The following is a 6,594-nucleotide window of genomic DNA, read 5'->3' on the forward strand; positions in this document are numbered from 1 at the left end:
TTGTTTTTTAGCCTACCATTTTATATTGAGCATTTTTTCATTTGTCAATTACAGCATTGTTATCTGCTAAAAATTATAGTAAGTAGATTTACAGCAGATTTAGTATTTTACTGTTCTGTAATCGGTTACTTTATTGTATCTTAACTCCGTTGTATCTATATGCAAGCTGATATTGACCCTGAACTAAATCTGCTGTCACAAATCTACAATAATCAGCATATTGATCATCACTACTGCAGGTACTCCAGAGCAAACCTTGCAAGCAAGCAAAAAATACTAGTCTATCAGTATTTAACCAAAATGTCAGATCACTTGGTAAACATTTTGATTATATAAATGCACAACTCGCAGCACTAGGTACTAAACTATCGTCATTATTTTAACAAAAACATGGCTAAGAAAAGACCATACCCAACTTTACAGCTTAGCAGGATATAGTCATTCACGACTGTAGGCTAAATAAAAACGCAGGTGGCACAGCTATTACCAAAATATCTTCATTTGCACTAGTCATTAATGATAGAAACGACTACTGTGAATATACCTTTGCTGAATTCTCGATTAAATCCCTTAAATCCTTCCTGACTATTGGAGCCATCTATTGATTTCCTAATACTAATACAATTGCCTTCTCAGATAATCTAAGGAATCTAATCATAAACAACAAGCTCAATAAAAATCACATTCTAGGAGATGACTTCAATTTTGAGCTGTGTTAACAAAATAGCCCCCAAGTCGACTACTTCCTAAACAGTATGAACTCCTGCACGCTAATCCCCACAACCACCAAGCCCACCCGAATCATTAAAACATCCGCTACTCCATTGGACCACATATGGACTAACGTAACAGCTCCCCTTGCATCTGGTATAATCACTGACAGAACAACTGACTACTATCCTACCTTCCTCATAGCAAACATGGCCTTAGCACCACCCTGGAAACACAAACCGAAACTGTCTCTATTTTCCGCTTGTTACAACTTGTAATAAAGATGTTACGTCTTGGCGTAACGTGTTTATAACGTATTAGAATGTTGTTACAACTTGCTATACTGGTTGTTATAACTGCTTAGGAGGTGTTAAAACTTGTTCGAACGTTGTACCAACGTCGTAGTTTCGGTGTGTGTTTGGAGGGCATCGGATACCAAGAAACTTATCGTCAGGCTACAAAGCAAAATTCAATCTCACAAATGCATTTCACAATATAAACTGGGAATCTGAATTCAATAATACACAGGATTTAAATTCATTAGCCAATATCTTCCTTTCCAAAACTCTAAGCCTCTACAATAATCACTGTCCTATGCTCACCAAGCAAGTAACAACCAAACAAATTAAACAACCCCTGGCTCACAAGTGGTATACTCAAAGCAATCTACAAGAAAAAACGTAGAATTGGCCTAGTTACAAAAGTAGTAGTTAAGAGATACTCATCAATGCTTACCTGCTGAATAAGAGGGAACTTTCCTGTTATGACAGTATATTCAAAGAAGCAAAAGGAAACATGAAAAGCACATGGAAAACCATCTCTAGCATCCTAGGATCTAAACAATAATCACGTAACAAGCAGATAAAGCTCTAAGGATGGTTACACACAACACACTTAGAAACGGCAACTGAATTTAACAGTTTATTTTCATTAGTTGGCGGTAACCTTGCTAGAAAAATGCCACAGACCCAGACATGTTTTTTTTTTTTTTTTTTTTTGAGATATATATAAGAGTTGTTACATTCTTGTACAGCCACTAGTACGCGTAGCGTTTCGGGCAAGTCCCTGGAATACGATCCCCTGCCGCGAAGAATCGTTTTTTCATCCAAGTACACATTTTACTGTTGCGTTAAACAGAGGCTACAGTTAAGGAATTGCGGCCAGTAAATCCTCCCCGGCCAGGATACGAACCCATGACATAGCGCTCGCGGAACGCCAGGCGAGTGTCTTACCACTACACCATGGAGACTGTAAGATGTTAGTACATCACACCCGGAGATCACACTAACGTGATGCATCAAATGAACAAATCCACATCATCTCTATCATCACAAGTTATAACCTGCATATGAAAAAACATTTACAAACAGCTCTACTCCTACCTTGTAAAATTCAACATATTAAGTCCCTGTCAGTTTGGCTTCCGCTCCCACAAAAGAGTACCAACGATGCCAATATTAGTCTGCTTGACTATCTACACAGCTCTACAAAAATTAGCTTCTAATTGGGCTCTTCGTTTACCTGAGAAAGACCTTCGATATGTAAACCATATCTATCTCTTAAACTATGGAATCCGAGGCCTTGCCCTGAAATATATTCGATCCTATCTTAGTGACAGACACCAATGTGTAGCCATCAATGATATAACCCCCACTCTACCATTAACCGTAGGAGTGCCACAGGGCAGCACCCTAGGATCTCTCCTATTTCGTATATACATCAATGATTTGCCAAATGTCTCTAACATTCTTAAACCTATACTATTTGCTGACGATACTACCTTTCTACTCAGACCCCAACCCACACACACTAAATAATGTTGTAAATGACGAATTAGAAAGTCCACTCATGGATGTCAACCAACAAACTCACACTAAACATAGAAAAGACCTACTGCATTTTATTTGGAGGCAAATCAAATGAAATTCAACTTCAGATAGACAATTAACATCAGCAATAAAAAAGATGGAAAGTTCTTTGGCGTATACATAGAGAAGAGACTCAACTTCAGCACTCACATACAACACAGCCAAAAGTGTCGGTATACTCTCTAATATCAGATATTATGTTCCCCACTTTGCTCTCCTCTCATTATACTACTCGCTAATCTATCCTTATTTTACATACGGTGTCTGTGCATGGGATTCAACTACTGCAAATTACTTCAAGCCCGTTATTTCCCAGCAAAAAACTTATGAGAGTAATAACAAACTTTTCAGACAACACACAGCCCCTCTGATTAAAAGTTAAACATGCTAGACATACACTCACTCCACACACATTCTTGTATGTTATTTACATGTACAAAACCTTGTTTCTAAATGCAAATTCTGATCTCAAGCTCATCCTTGACAGATTTAACAGAACCCATAATCACCACACCAGAAATAAATATCTGATATCCACAGTCAAACTAAAAACTAAATCTGTGCAAATTCTATGCAAATAAAGGGAACCTAGTCTATGGATCTCACTTCTTAACGTAATTAAAAAGCTGACCACCATATGCCTTATTCAAAAGTAAAACCAAGAAGTACCTAATTTCATCCTCATAGTTTCCTACCTTGTGCTTCAAACTCACTGTATCTTGTGCCACCCACTCCCCCAATATTTGTGCCTAGGACATGCAACTTCACCAATGTAATCACTGCTATCAACTTATATCATAGTTATGTTCAACACAATTGTGCTACATTGTACCTATTAATAATCTTTAAATTTTACTCCGATGTAAATCTACGTCATCGATGTATTAGAAACATGTAAGTAAGCCTTGTTATCTGTTGGCCCGTTGTCTCAAAGACAGCAGGCGATGAGTCACAATAACGTGGATAAAGTATGATGACCAGACCACATACTAGAAGGTGAAGGGACGACAACGTTTCAGTCCGTCCTGGACCATTCTCAAGTCGATTGTGAAAACCGAAACGGACCGAAACGTCGTCGTCCCTTCACATTCTAGTGTGTGGTCTGGTCATCTCAAAGACTGTATAGACAAAAATTTCAGCTATGGCAACACTACTCGAGGCACAAATAGCTGAACCCTTAATCTGCCAGTAAGTTTTGCCATCAAAATTGAGAATTCTCTCTCGTTACATGCAGGATTGCTTCTTATCAATCCTGTTTGGAATGAAGTCGGTGGTCGCCATACCCCTAATTCTGTGTTTGTTCCTGTCGAAGAAATCCGCGACTCGTGTGCTGCTTCCCTTTGTGGAATGCTGAGGTACAATGATACCACGTCGAGTGAGAAGAGAAATGCTCCTGGTGGAATTGGGTTCCTAAATGCTACTAATTTATTTATGACATCTGATTTGTCCCTTAGCGCCTCTGCGAGTAGTTGTAGAAGTGGGTTCAGTAATGCTGTGCAGATCCAGTCGACTGGCCTTTTTGGGGCCTGACAACCACTAAGGACTGGTCTGCCTTGCCAGCTGTTCGTACCCAGGAAGACATCCTTGTGAATCTTTGGTAAGATGTACATGGACGGGATCTTGGATATGAAGGCGAGGAATGTGTCCCTCGTTGCTGCTCTGAAAAGTCCTCCACTTCCTCCGGAGACTGGGTCCTTATTCCTAAAAAGTTTCAATGCCAGTTTCTTGCTTCTGGTCTGCGCATTCCTGAGGGCAGCTTGTGGGTCCACGATGGGCATGTAGGTAAGTGGGTCGTCTAGTTATCTCTGCATCTTCCGTTAGTTGTTATCAACTTTCCATACGACGACGGCTCCTCCTTATATGCAGGCTTAATCACACTATCCGTCCTGTTTTTCTGTTGCGCTAGTGCTCCCCGTTCTTCTCCCGTTAGGTTGCATCTCCTCCTGTTCGTTGCTCTGTTCCTTAGGCCCACTCTCATTGCGTCTATTTTGTTGCAAAATGCAACAAATTACATTTTTACATTACAATTACAAATTATATTTACATTACACCAAACCATAATGGATGGGTGTTCGCACGGACTCCTTTACTTTGAATAAATCCACAAGGACTGTGATAGGGTTCGAACTTACGTCCAGGATGATCCCAGACGCGCCTTAATCGATTGCGCCACGAAATGGTATAAGAATTGCAACCGAGTTTGCCATTGCTCACACAGGGATCATGTAGTCTCTCTGCGACACACCGGAGTTTTACACAATTCCCCCCCCCCCCCATGCTCTCGGGCTCTGTCAACAACTTGTTCTACCTCTTCCCTCTTACTTCAATATACACAGAAATCACAATAGAAATGTGACAAGATATCATAGAAATCACAATATTTGATATATCAAATTATTCATTTGATATATCACACTATCGTGATTTCTGTGTGTAGGGTGTCCTCTACTTTGGCTTGAAGGACCACGATAAGCCTAAAAGGCTTTCATTGCTTAATTCAATACAAAAAAATCACTTATGATAAAGCGTCTTTAACAAGTCTGTCCTCCTCATCAAATATTTAAAGAAAATTCAGGTGGCCACTGAAACTAGGTAAAAAGATATGTGACAAGTAGACAAGATTAATAGAGATAGTAGTACCATTAGGGCAGACGCAGCAGATAAGATACGGATAATGTACCTGCTACAGATAAACTTGAGATGGAACCACTCTCACTCTTAAACTACAGTACCATAAGCAACAAGATAAGCGCAGGAGCCTCGTCGGTATACCAGACGGTCCAGCAGGTAACGCGGTCAACTTGTGAGTGAAATGGTGGCCAGTGACTGGTGATTTAGCTGCGGTAACTGTGAAGTGTGCGGGACGTGAGTGGAGGGAGACGATGGGCAGTGTGGCAGGTGTGGAACGCCAGGAGGGAGGGCCGTAGTGTGGCCAGGTGTGGAACGCCAGGAGGGAGGGCCGTAGTGTGGCCAGGTGTGGACCGCGGGCCGTAGTGTGGCCAGGTGTGAAGCGCCAGGAGGGAGTGTGGCCAGGTGTGGACCGCGTGAGGCCACCACAACCATCATGGCCACTCTTCAACAAGGCAAGTCTTCTCACTATCAGTGTACTAACGTATGTGTATTCCCTGGTCAAGCATCGCCCTTGCCTTCTATATTGTACCTATGCTATTACTTCCCACATACCTTCTCCTCCTACCTGTGTTCAACATTTTCCTCCATGTTTAATTTGTTAATGTATCTAAGAACTCTGTACCGTTTGTGAGGCTGAGGTCGCCTCTCCCTCGTCTGTTCTGCAGTGTAACAATCCCAACATCCGCGAGTCTTTCTTTTCCTCAACGTTCAGACACCAGTCTCGTTATCTTCCCGACTTTGAGTTTCACTTTGTTTTTACAGATGGGTTCGCCTCTTATTATCTCCATTTCCTCACTATCTCCCCAGCACAATGAGGACCAAAGTCCAAGTCAACCCCTCCTTTTATCTCTCTCTCTGTATATAAATGTTACACACACAGCGTTATATGACAAAGAGTGCTGGGTAGACGGGACACCACTAGCGTAGCTCTTATCCTTTAACTACACTTAGGTAATTACACTTAGGTAATTACACACACAACCTGGGGTTGATATCACCCAGATCTGTCCCCCGAAGCCCACATCAAGTGGATAACATCAACGACGTATGCAAAGTTGGCCAACATAAGAACAGCCTTTAGAAACTTGTGTAGGGAATCATTCGCAATCTTGTATACCACGTATGTCAGACCCATCCTGGAGTATGCAGCTCCAGCCTGGAATCCATATCTTGTCAAGCATAAAACTAAATTGAAGAAGGTTTAGAGGTTTGCCGCCAGACTAGTGCCCGAACTGAGTGGCATGAGCTATAAGGAGACCTACGGGAATTAAACTTCACGTCGCTGGAAGACAGAAGAGTTAGTGGGGCATGATCACCATATACAAGATTTTCAAAGGAATTAATAGAGAAGACAAAGAAACACATGCGCGCAAGCATGTGTTTA

The sequence above is a fragment of the Procambarus clarkii genome, chromosome 23 (genome assembly GCF_040958095.1).
Source record: "Procambarus clarkii isolate CNS0578487 chromosome 23, FALCON_Pclarkii_2.0, whole genome shotgun sequence".
In the NCBI taxonomy this organism is placed as follows: Eukaryota; Metazoa; Arthropoda; class Malacostraca; order Decapoda; family Cambaridae; genus Procambarus; species Procambarus clarkii.